This window comes from Carlito syrichta, unplaced genomic scaffold, assembly GCF_000164805.1.
Source record: "Carlito syrichta isolate Samal-C Ts95f unplaced genomic scaffold, Tarsius_syrichta-2.0.1 Scaffold314258, whole genome shotgun sequence".
In the NCBI taxonomy this organism is placed as follows: Eukaryota; Metazoa; Chordata; class Mammalia; order Primates; family Tarsiidae; genus Carlito; species Carlito syrichta.
The window spans coordinates 1,222,054-1,234,757 of record NW_007258354.1 but is presented as its reverse complement, the minus strand read 5'-3'; the positions used below and the strand labels follow the sequence as shown (position 1 = coordinate 1,234,757).

General features: G+C 43.3%; 1 protein-coding gene across 1 annotated transcript in view; it reads left to right on the top strand.

Moving 5' to 3' along the window:
- The window catches only part of GLCE (glucuronic acid epimerase), a 44,282-nt gene that overhangs the window by 15,675 nt on the left and 15,903 nt on the right, over positions 1 to 12,704 (top strand). The window lies entirely within an intron of this gene.

Genomic DNA, 12,704 nt, shown 5'->3' with positions numbered 1-12,704 from the left:
TGAACCCTTTGCACTCAGAGACATCTCTCAAATATGTACCAGCATCTCGACCATACTTTTTTATGAAATAGCGAGAAACAAGTCACTTCATATTAAAAAGTATGGCATTGGGACCAATTTTTTTTATTGTAATGATATTTGGCTTACAGTGGAATTTTGGACGTTGAGGAACTTATTTATGGCAAAAAAAATTTATATCTTTTTCCAACATGTGGTAACATGTGAAATAGACACCAACATGCATAGCAGGTTCATTGATACATGTTGTACAACTAGAATTTATTTGACGTCTTCCACCTAGTGTTTTTATATTTGAGGAAACGATGCAGTCTCGTTTTCCTCCTCCCACGTTAATTAAATGTAATTTATTATCTGGGCGCAGTGGCTCATACCTGTCATCCCAGCACTTTGGGAGGCAGAGGCGAGAAGATTGCCTGAGTCCATGAATTTGAGACCAACCTGGGCAACATGGCGAGACTTCGTCTCTACAATAAATTAAAAAATTAGCTGGGCATGGTGGTACATGCTATGGTTCCAGCTCCTTGGAAGACTGAGGCGGAAGGATCGCCTGAGCCCAGCAGGTTGAGGCTGCGGTGGCAGTGAGCGTGCTACTGCACACCACCCTGGCGACAGAGTGAGACTCCGACTCAAAAAAAAAAAAGAAGTGGAATGTCAACTTGTAGTCTCTAGAACTTCCTAGGACAGTTTTGCCACCTTGTACCATAACGTCCTCCTTGCCTGAGCCATGGAGAGTGAATAGGCATTAGGCTTTCCTGGCTTTCCTGGTGAGAGGAGCAATCTGACACAGCTGGAGAAGCCAGGACTCCTTCCTGAGACTTATTTACATGGCATATGGCTGGTTTGACACATTGCTCAGGAGCCAGCTGAGAGCTTTGAGTTAAATACTATACAGAACTTGAAAGAACATTTTAGCCACACTACAACTGCGTTTTTCTGGATACAGAGCAGCTCTTTACTCTTTAAAAAACATTCCTGCTCTGGCCCTTTGTATTCTTGCTTTCAATGCTAGAGAGAATTAAGCCGAATACGTTAAAAGCTCCTTTTATTTATTTATTTATTTATTTATTTATTTATTTATTTATTTATTTATATTTTTTTGAGTTAGAGTCTCACTCTGTCACCCAGACTGGAGTACAGTGGCACGCTCCTGGCCACTGCAACCTCGACCTGCTGGGCTACGGCAATCCTTCCACCTCAGCCTTCCAAGTAGCTGGAACTACAGGCACGTGCTACCACGCCCGGCTGATTTTTTGATTTATTACTGAGGTTGCATAGCTTAAAGAAAAATACAAGCCGGGCTTGGTGGCTCAACCTGTAATCCTGCGCCTTTGGGAGGCTCAGGTGAGTGGATTGCCTGAGCCCGCGGGTTCGAGACCCGCCTGGGCAGCGAGACCTCATCTCTGTAATAAATCAAAAAATCAGCCGGGTGTGGTAGTGCATGCCTGCAATTCTGGCTACTCGGAAGGCTGAGGCGGAAGGATCGCTGGAGGCCAGCAGTTCGAGGCTGCGGTGGCTGGGAGCAGCCACTGCACTTCAGTCTGGGCGACAGAGTGAGACTCCAACTCAAAAAAAAAAAAGAAATAGATTTTTATTCGGAAGCTAATGCATGATGCTAGTAGCTGAAATTGTATCTGCACAAATCAAGGGCAGATGTTCTGCTCTTCTCCAGTTGGTGATAAAGTCTATGGTGATTTGGAGCCAGATTAGGTAATACCAAAGTTAGATGAAAAGAACTTGCACTTACGGGGAGACACCTCTTATCAACAATATGCCTGAACGAAGCATATTTGTGTACCTAACCCTTAACTGTACCCCACAATATCATAATAAAAAATATTGATTATTAAAAAAAAAAAAAGAACTTGCACTTTGAAACCAGGTAAATTAGACTTAAATCTCACTCTGTGCTCACTAATAATTTTTCTTTGACAGAGTTTTAAAAAACTCCTCAGTTTCCCCAGCTGTATGCAGGTGAGCTCCTCTTAGAGTTTGATTTCTGCTGGAAGTATGTATAGCACTTGGCATATGGTGAAACTGCTCATTCAGTGTTTTCTTTCTCTGTAACCTTCCCCCGCCCCCTAAAAAAGGAACAACTTCCTCTTCATTCAAATGAGTTATCTTTTTAACCCCAAACATGTCTCATAAAGGCTTGAAGATGGGTGAGGGTAGCAGAGTTGACCTTCCTGTGGGTGCTGCTACTGCTGCTTTTCTGCAGAAGCTCTGGATTGTGGGAAGACTAGGTTGCCATACAGCTGACACAATCCAGTGGATATGCTTGAAAATCCACATTCCTATATGTGCTGACAGTATGTGCCTTCAGTACGTCTGAACAAGTCATGTTTGAATGGAATGCCTGAATAGACACTGAGAGAAGGAAAAATATACACCCTGAGCCTTCAAGGAGCTCAACCTAGAGCAAAATGCCTGAAGATTCATGACTGATTGCAAACCAGACTTCGAGAATCTGTATGGTTGAAGTGTGAGTCGGGATGGTGTGGGGAGAGTTCCATTTGTACCTGAAAAGGACTTTCTGTGAGATGGAGAGACAGAGTCTGTGGCTCCTCCCAGGGTCCGTTTTCTCCTTCTTAGGAATAGAACCCTGTTTTTTTCACTTGACATTGTGCCTGGAAAAAAAGGCACTTCCCAGCATCCCTTATAGCTAGGGGTGGCCATGCAGCTAAGATTTGGCTACTGAAGTGTTGGCAGTGCTGTGTGAAGCTCAAGGAGAGGCTTGTCCGGGCCGATTGGTTCCGCTGGGAGACAGGCTCTTCTGCCTTCTCCTTCCCCTCTTCTCACCGACAGGGTGGCCGAGGCTCCAGGGGCTCCCTTGGGTTACAGGTGCAGTAGAAAGTTAGAAGGTGTCCAGGGCCCATGAGTATGTCGCTGCATGTCAGCTCCATACTGCTTGCTCCTGGTCTCTGTTGTATGTGGGAGAAGTAGGAAAGGCTGCAACATATGATGGCTTGTTTCTGGTGCCTGTTACGAGCAGCAAAGCCTAATCCTCACATACAGAGACAGCACAGTGGCACAGGCATCTAACTCGCTCTAGCCCCACCTCCAATCATCACTAAAGTTTTTAGACATAGTTCTAAAAATAGCATACAGCACTAGAAATATGGAAAAGGAAGCTCTCCCCTACCTGAAATACAGAAATGAGAAAAAAAAAGTGAAACTGCACATTCAAATAGGTTACAAACCCTTGAGTTCATATGATCCTTTTTTTTTTTTTAAAGCTAATTGTTTAGTTTATTTTTGGAGATTAGGGAGCCAATTCATTATTCTGAGAATTCATAAAGGAAAGATTCAGTCATTCATTCTGTCTTTTTTATACAAACTGTGTACCTCAGGATAACCAAATAGTTAGAAAAGGCAAAATTTTCTTTATAGAATATTCCAACTAATACATCAAGAAGGGTTGGTAGGTCTCACCATTTTGCATCTCTTAATGAAGCAAGCATCAGTGGTTGCTGACACTAATATTGGGCACACTGCTCATGGGTTAGCATTATGACAGCTTTTCTCTTCTTTCTGGGCTACCACTGGACATGATGGCTAAGGCCTCAGTAGCTTCCTTGGGTCATATGATGACTGTACAATGGATGAGGCTGACACGACTTGAACACAGGGGTTAATCATAGCATCATAAAGAGAGACATTTGAACTGTTGTATACACTTCTAATGAAAGCTCCCAACTCTACTGTGAGGTGTTCTTGCTGAAAAGTCAAACCCCGCTTTTATCGGACGTCTAAATCTGTAGTTACTGGTTTACAGGAAATACTGGGGTACAGACTCAGATAAGATTCTGCAGCCATAAAAAAAGAGGAATATAGCACTCCTCACAGGGCAAAAGTACGTACTCTTAATGTAAATGGTTACTTCAGTAGCCAGGAAATTTTAGAAAGTGGTTTTTTATATTTGCACATTAAAAAATTGTGGGGCCTTTGAAGTAAGATGTGGAAATAAATTCATAGGACATGGTCTGGGGTGAAAGGGGAGCTAGCTAGTGGGGGGGCATAATGAAAAGGTATTAGATATAATAAGGGACCAGGGGATGGAAACGAAGAAACACAGTAGCCATGTGAGCAGCATAGAACAGAAACCAGTATGCGGTTTCCAAAGTAAACCGTGCACCAGGAGTAATGGAGAGTGGATGTTAGTGATACAAATGTGTGCTGAGGCCCTCTTCTGAAATGCAGAGAAAAGGAGGAAGAGATGAAAAGAGAAAACTGGAAGAAAAAGATGGTAGACACGAAGGAGGGAGCACAGAGGTGCGGTGGGCATTCTGGAAGAGACCAGAACAGGCTCAACAGGAACAACAATCGAACACACGATAGGCAAAACCTTTCTGAGATGTGCGAACCTGAGCCTGCAGTTGAGACAGGCCTGTTGCCAAACACCAGGAAGATGGAATGAAAAGAGGCTCAAGGCTAGATCTGTCCTGGTGAGCCCTGGCTCTTTTCCTTGTTAAAATTGTCGTCGTCAGCCTCTGGGCAGGGAGGAAAGCAGACAAGCAGAAGCCATTCACAGGGGAGGAAAAGACAGACCAGCGTCCAAGGGTTCTCACGGAAACATCGGAGACAGCTGAGCTGTGTGTACACAGAATGCTGCAGACAACTTGGACCCTCAAATTCTTTTTCTAGCCAAGTTGTTTGATGAAGAAGCAACACGTATTTTCAGATCTTCAAGACTTCAAAATACATACCGCCCACCTACCCTCCTGAAAGAACGTGCCCCAGCTTATGAGGAGCGATGCTTCAGTGTACAGGCACAGCCAGAACGGACACTTCCCCAAAGAAGGCTTTATCTCAGGGCTGAGCTAGCTCTTGAGTTCCTGCTTTGTTAATTTTAGAAAGCAGGAACATTAGCTGATGTCATTCTCACCGGAGCACAGATCAATTATTCTACAGAATCAGTATGTTAATGACCTTAATCTTCAGAATTGCATAAGACAGTTCCGAGTTTGGGCAGCACACTTATTTTCACTTGCAAATGCTACTGGTTAAATATGTACTTAATGCAGTATGTTACTGTGAGGCTCACTGTGGTCCCCTGACCAGCAGCATAGGTGTCTCCTGGAATTTAGGTAAGTTCTTGGGCCCTTTCCCCAGATTTAGTGAATCAGAATCTGGGCCCAGCAATCTGTGTAATTCTGATGCCCAATACAATTTAAGAAGCGCTGGTGTATAATATTGGTTTCCAGACCACATTAATCATCAGAATCCCTTTTCAAGACTTTGAAACATCTTTTCCCAGCCTAGATGAGACTGAATCCTTTGAGTTTCGTCTGGTCCAATAAACAAAAAGACCTACATTCCATACATGATTTCGCCTTGTCAGTGTCAAGCAGCTTCATGTCACTGAGGCTCAGGGTTCTCTGATAAAACAGTATTCTCAAGCCTGCCCATTTCATTGGATTGTTGCAAAAATTAAATGAAGAAATGAAGATGAGAGCACTGTACACTGTAGATAAGGACATCTGTAGCTCAGGTTTCTAATCCTGGATTTTAAAAGGTCTCACCTGGCAGTGGTCCAATTCTCTCAGAGACAGTAGGTACCGTCTGTGCCCTGCTCCCGCAGTGTCCTCTTGAGCAGCTCTGTCCATGCCTTACCTTTCCTAACCACCTGCCATCTTACTTTCTAGTTGATTTGCAAATTCAGTAATTATACTTATTTTACCACCTTTTCAACGTGACTCAAACATATAGAAAACAACTATATAGAGTTTCTAAGTCACTTGAGGGCAGGGATCATACCATGAGTATTTTGGATTTTCCTCAGTATCAGATCTTAGGCTACACTATGTGTATGGATGTATAGTAATACCAAGGAAGATACCTTATCATTGACTTTAGTCTGTTCATTAGCTCATGGTTATAACTATTGCTATAGAAATTGATAAGATTTTTCTTTTTTTACTCCATTAATTTAGTGCTTTGGTGCAAATAGCTTTACTTCCAGCAATTTGGAAGGGTGGTTGTTCTGGGACCAGTCAACATCTGTACTAAACTGCCTAAAGTTATTTTTTATTTTTTATTTTTTTTGAGTCAGAGTCTCACTCTGTTGCCCAGGCTGGAGGGCAGTGGCATGCTCCTAGCCACCGCAGCCTCGACATGCTGGGCTCAGGCGATCCTTCTACCTTGGCCTTCCAAGTAGCTAGAACTACATGCAGGCACCATCATGCCCAGCTAATTTTTTGATTTATTGTAGAGACGAGGTCTCACCAAAGTTGCCCAGGCTGATCTCGAACCTGTGGGCTCAGGCAGTCCTCTCATCTCGGCCTCCTAAAGTGCTGGGATTATAGGCGTGAGCCACCGCACCCGGCTGAGGTTATTCTTAAAAGGTTCATCATGTTCTTTCTGCCTTGTTTCTGGTAAATTGGCATGGCTTCGGCATCCTATTAGTGGTGACACTATTTTCCTACAGCGGCAGGTCAGGTGGAGGGCCCGGTAGGCTTGGAATATGAGCTCTACCCTGAACTGAGAGAAGTTACCGGGCAGTCTTGGTCTCCTTACAGGTGGAGTGCAGCACTGCAGACATGCTTTTCCCCAGCTCCTGAGTGCTTTGTGTTTTTATTTATACAAGTAAATTACATCTAAGGGCTAATACAACAAGCCATCATCATCATTAGTAAAGGCTACAACTAACTTTTACTCTCCATAGTGTTAAAATTTTTGTTTTGTTTTGCTTTCTTTTGTGGCAATGAATATATTTCTAGAAGACCAGCAGAGAAAGTACAAGTATTGGTTCAAGTTGCTTCAAAGCCGATTTGCATTGAGTAGCAGAGCAGGCAAATTTGACCTTTGATGTCACTGGTAATTGTCATTCTAAGGGTAATTGCAGACCATCTGTATTCAAGATATGTTCTTGCCAGAAGTTAAACTAAGTAGGAAAAAAGTTAAAACATTTATTTCCACCCCTCTCCTCTTTTTTGCTGTGTTTAATAAAAAGACAGATAGGATAAAAATCATTTTATCTTAGGATTTCTCCCTTTTCTGCCCTAACTTCTTATACTATCGTTGGTTATTTTACATGCCCTGCCACCTTGCGGCTTTTAGGACATGTAACATTATTTTCAAAGCCTCCAGTGTATGTGGACCAATGAAGTTGGCAAGCTCCATTTCTGTCTCTGGGAACAAAGTGTGCTCTGCAAGCTACAGCATAGTGTCACAGCGATGATGAGCAGAAATGAAGTGATGCACTGCATCTGTAAACTCTCGCTGGTTTTGCCAGACCAGTGGGGATGGTGTTTTAAAAGCTTAATTATTCTAATCCACCTGGTGACCAGGTAGCTTTATGGGAATATATATAGGTAAACATTCATTGTTATAATTCTCATTTCTGTTCCTTTCTAATATTAATGTGGCATGTAATTATACTATTAGATATGAAGAAAATGCAAAAGTTACAGTAGCTTCATTGAGAATTAGAATTAGACAACTTTTCCTACAATTATATTTTACCTGTGTGAACTGTCGATTCAAGTTCAAAACTCAACTTTGTCCAAATCAACGTCTATAAATGTCTGAATTCAGTTCACCAGTTCATGATCTGGTAACCTATAACAAATTAAAATATCTTTTGGAGAAGGGGAGTATTCAGCACCTGAAATACAATATTTCTATATCTGCTCTAAGATATTTTATAACACATCAGTGCACAGACTTTGGAGTAAGACTAACAAACTTGAGTTCAAATCTCTTCCTTAATATCAGTTATATGAACCATCAAGTAATCAGGTAAATTACTTAACATCACAAAGTCTCAGTTTGCTCATCTGTAAAATAGGGAAAGCATGAAAAATTTTTTTTACCATATTTAAATTCTCTTAGCCAGGCATAGTGGCTCATGCCTATAATCCCAGCACTTTGGGAGGCTGAAGTCAGAGGATTGTTTGAACCAGGGGTTCTAGACCAGCCCAGGCAGCATAGTAAGACCTTATCTGTACAAAAAAATAAAAAAAATTAGCCAGGCTTGGTGGCACACCCTTGTAGTCCCAGCTACTCCTGAGGCTGAGGTTGAAGGATCCCCTGAGCCCAGGAGGTCGAGGCTGTGGTGGGCCGTTATAACACCACTGCACTCTAGTCTGGGTGACAGAGTGAGACCCTGTCTCTTTAAAAAAAAAAAAGAGTTCTTATCTTGGCTTTGTCCCTGTCCTCTTCCTCTGGTGAATCTTTTTGTGAGCCCTTAAGCCTTAGTCTTTTCATCTGTAAAATTCAAATAATATATATAGTTCACTATAGGCACACCTTGGAGATATTGTGGGTTTTGTTCCAGACCACCACAATAAAATGAATATCACAATAAAGTGAATCACAGGAATCTTTTGGCTTCCCAGTGCATATAAAAGTTATGTTTACACTGTATATAGTCCTTTGGGTGTGCAGTAACAATATATCTTAAACAATGTACATACCTGATTAAATATATTTTATTGCTAAGAATGCTCATGATTATCTGTGCCTTCAGATCATTATCTTTTTGCTGGTGGAGGGTCTTGCCTCAGTGTTGGTGGCTGCTGAATTCTCAGTGTAGTAATGGTTGGAGGTCAGGTAATGGTTTCTTAAAATAAGACAACAGTGAAATTTGCCCATAGATCAACTCTTCCTTCATGAAAGATTTCTCTGTAGCATGTGATGCTGTTTGATAGCAATTTCCCAGGTTAGAACTTCTTTCAAAACGGGAGTCAGTTCTCCCAGCTGCTGTTAGAGCACTGGCAGAATAGACTTAGCCTAATTCCTGAAGGCCTTGGTGTTTTCAGAACATAAAGGAGCATTGGCTTTAGCTCACCGTCACTGACAGCTTTAGCCCCGAACAAGAGAGTCAGAGCCTGGCCTTGGAAGTGGAAGGCAGGCATTGCCTTCTCCCCTCTAGCTGTAAAAGTCCCAGGGGGCATCTTCTCTTAGAAGGCCACGTTGTCACATTGGCAGTCTGTGTGTCCACCACCACCCCCAGTCTCGCCGGGTCTCCCGAGTGACTCACTGCAGCTTCCCCACCAGCACTTGCTCCCGCACCTGCACTGGATGATCTGGAGACGCGCCTTTCCTTCCATCTCATGAACCGGTCCCTGCCGGCTTCTGCCTTTTCCTCCCCAGCGTCCTCAGCCCTCTCAGCCTTCCCAGAATTGAGAAGTCAGGGCCTGGCTCTGGGAGAGGCTTTGGCTTAAGGGGCTGTCGGGCTGGCTGGAGCTTCTGTCCCGACCATTCACACTTCCTCCCCGTCAGCAGGGCGGCCGCGTCCCTTTCTCATCCTCCGCGTGTCCACGGCAGGAGCACTTCTGACGTCCCCCAAGGACTTTCCTTTGGCTTCCAGTCACTGCGTGGCTCGCTGTTTGGTGTGAGAGGCTGAGCTTTGGCCTGTCTTGGCTTCGACACGCCTTCCTCCCTGAGCTTCCTCATGTCCAGCTTTGATTTAATGTGAGAGACGTGCGACCCTTCTTTCACTTGAACACCTGGAGCCACTCTAGGTAGTTGATTGACCGAATGTCCATATTATTGTGTCTCAGGGAATAGGGAGACCTGAGGGGAAGGAGGAACGAGACAGGGTGGGGAACAGATGGTCAATGGAGCAGTCAGAACCTATGTGACATTCATCTACGTGACGTTCATCGGTAAAGTTTGCCATCTGATAGCGGTGCACTTTGTGGTGCCTCCAAAACAGTTGCAGGTCACTGATCACAGGTCAGCCGTAGCAGATATAGTGAGAATGAAAAAGTTTGGAATAATGAAAAGATTTGAAATATTGTGAGAATTACCAAAGATATGACACAGAGACAGGAAGTGAGTACATGCTGTTGGCAAAATGGTGCTACATTAAGACTTGCTTGACGCAGGGTTGCACAAACATTCATTATCTGCGAAGTATGAAAAAAAAATGAGCCATATACACCCCTTACTCAATTTCTGTGGGATGTTTGCTGAGAAATAGAATCTTAGTTTGAAGCATTGTGAGCCACTTTGTATCAGAGATAATTTTAACTTTGTTACTAAAAAAATAAAATGGACTAGCAAAGTAGCTGTCGAGAATTGACTTTGTTTACATTATTGTATGGGTCCTGACAACCAAAAACATCAGGCCATTCTCCCTTGAGTTAGATCTATCACTGCATGTTTAACCATTTGAATATATAATTTAAATCTTGGTCTATTAAGCAGTAAACAGATGGAACATTACTAACAGCAGTAATTAAGTTGTAAATCTGTTTTAAAGAGTTGGCCAATATACAGCATCACAATCCATACTCTGTTGTGTCAGTTATGTTCATTTTTATTTGGATTATGATTTCCAAATACCCAAATATGGGAAAGAAAGCAAAGTTGTTATTTCAAATGTCTGTTATTTTAAAAAATTGCATACTTAACACTATTTACTCATTCAACAAATCTTTAATGCATGTCTGCTGCAAGTCAGGTGCATTTCTAAGGACTTGGGATACAGCAGTGACCAGGAGAAGCAAAACCCAGTCCTCTTAATTCTAGTGGATTGGAACTGGATAGTCATCTACATATATGATGTATCAAATGGTGATGAATGCTCTGAAGAAAAAGAAAGCTGAGGAAGGACCTGGAGAGTGATGGGAGAGCTACTCTTTTAGATAGGCAGGCAGGAAGTGGACACAGAAGCAGTGACCTGAGTGGAGGCAGGAGCAGGCCAGGGGGATGTCTCAGGAACCATGTGCCAGGCAGAGAGACCAGCTCCTGCAACTGCCCTAACTGGGCGTGCTTGGCTGTCAGTCTTCTTACCTTCCCTCAGTGTTTTTCTTAACACTTTAAAAAAACCAGGGTATTAACAGCATATTCCACATAACTTTTTACAGTTCTTAAATCATTGCATTATTTTTTTAATGCCCACTAATCTATCCTTTAGGGACATGGACAGTGCCTCCCTGCCATGTAATAGTTGCTGAACACGTGCTAACTGAACCAGGCAGTGCATTTGATTATTCATACATTTATTTACTCAGTACCAAGGAATTTCTTTTTCAGAGAAAACATTCTTCTCAATCAAGAAATTATAAGCAATGTGAGTTGTTAGAGTAAATCAGAGAAATAATGAGCAGACAAGCCTTGGCCTACATTATTCAGAGGAAAGAAAAAGCCAGTCACAATTTCAGTGAAGTCTTTTAAAAACATATTTAAAGGCTGGGCATGGTGGCTCATGCCAGGAATCCTAGTACTTTGGGAGGCTGAGATGGAGAATTGCTTGAGGTCAGGAGTTCAAGATCAGCCTGGGCAACACTGCAGAAACTTCATCTCTACAAAAAAAAAAAAAAAAAAAATTTAGAAATTAGCTGGGTGACCGGGTGTGGCTCATGCCTATAATCCTAGCACTGTGAGAGGCTTGATGGGGGAGCAGATTCTGGATCTCGGGTAACAGAAGGCACCACCGTACCCTCCCTCCCTCCTCACAGCTCTCTCACCTCAGCGCTTGGGCTGCACATAGCTGGCGAGATTCCCAGACAGGACTCCAAGCAGATTTTCTTTAGAGAACTTGGGAAAGACAAAGTCTTCAGAAGCACATGCTGTGTCTACAGAACCAAAGAGGGAAAGTCAGCTTCACTCTGCACATGGCAGTCTGCTGCTCCCTGCCTACTCACCCCGAAGGAACCCTCAGCTTCTGCCCAGCTAGCACAGAGATCCCTCTTTCTGTCCCCCTCAGGAAGCAGTCTAACCCCAACCAGAGCATCTTCATGACAGCAGAGGAAGTCTGTGTGGGCTCGGGAGTCCCCCTCTTCAACATGAACAGGTAACCGAAGATCGCCAGGCCTGTGCAGAAAACTAATGGTGCAGAAGCCTAAAATTCCAGAAAACTTGCCAGTGGGGAAGCTAGGACTAATCAGAACTTGATAGGGGAAAAAAGGAGGAATCTAATATATTCAGAGATCCAAGAAGATACTATATCCTTTAAACAAGGATAGGAGGATGGCTGGGCAGAGTGGCTCATGCCTGTAATCTCAGCACTTTGGGAGGCCAAGGTGAGAGGATTGCCTGAGCCCAGGGATTCGAGACTAGCCTGGGCAACTTGGTGAGACCTCATCTCTACAACAAATCAAAAAATTAGCTGGGCGTGGGGGTGCATGCCTGTAGTTCCAGCTACTTGAAAGGTTGAGGTGGGAGGATCACCTGAACCCAGCAGACACAGGCTGCGGTGACCATGAGCATGTTACTGCCCTCCAACCTGGGCGACAGAGTGAGACTCCTACTCAAAAACAAAACTAAAAAAGAATCAGAGGACCAAGTTTTCCTGTTGAAAGGGCACACCTAGTGCTGAAGTAGAGAATCAGACATCACCCCGTGACCTCCTCTCGCCACTACAGACTCCCTGGTATAAACAAAATACCCAGAGGGAAGTCAGACACACAGGGATGAGGATGAGACTCAAGTCAGACTGCTCGTGAATAACTGTTAGTGCGTTAGTACAGTGGAGTGTTGCCTACCACATTTAGAAAGGAAAGAGGATGCAGCTGAGGGCCTGCATCCTGCCAAGCCATTCATCAGAAGTGGGCGTAGAGGATGGTTGTTTTCAGACACCGAAGAGCTCAGCGTTTACCTTCCCTTGGAAGTTAAATAAATGTATGAGGTACACGTTCACCACCAGTTACCTGGGAAACAGAAATTCAGCATTTAATTTTTTAATTGAAAATTATTGTTATTTAAAAAATTTATTTGCTGTCCAAAGGGTTTAT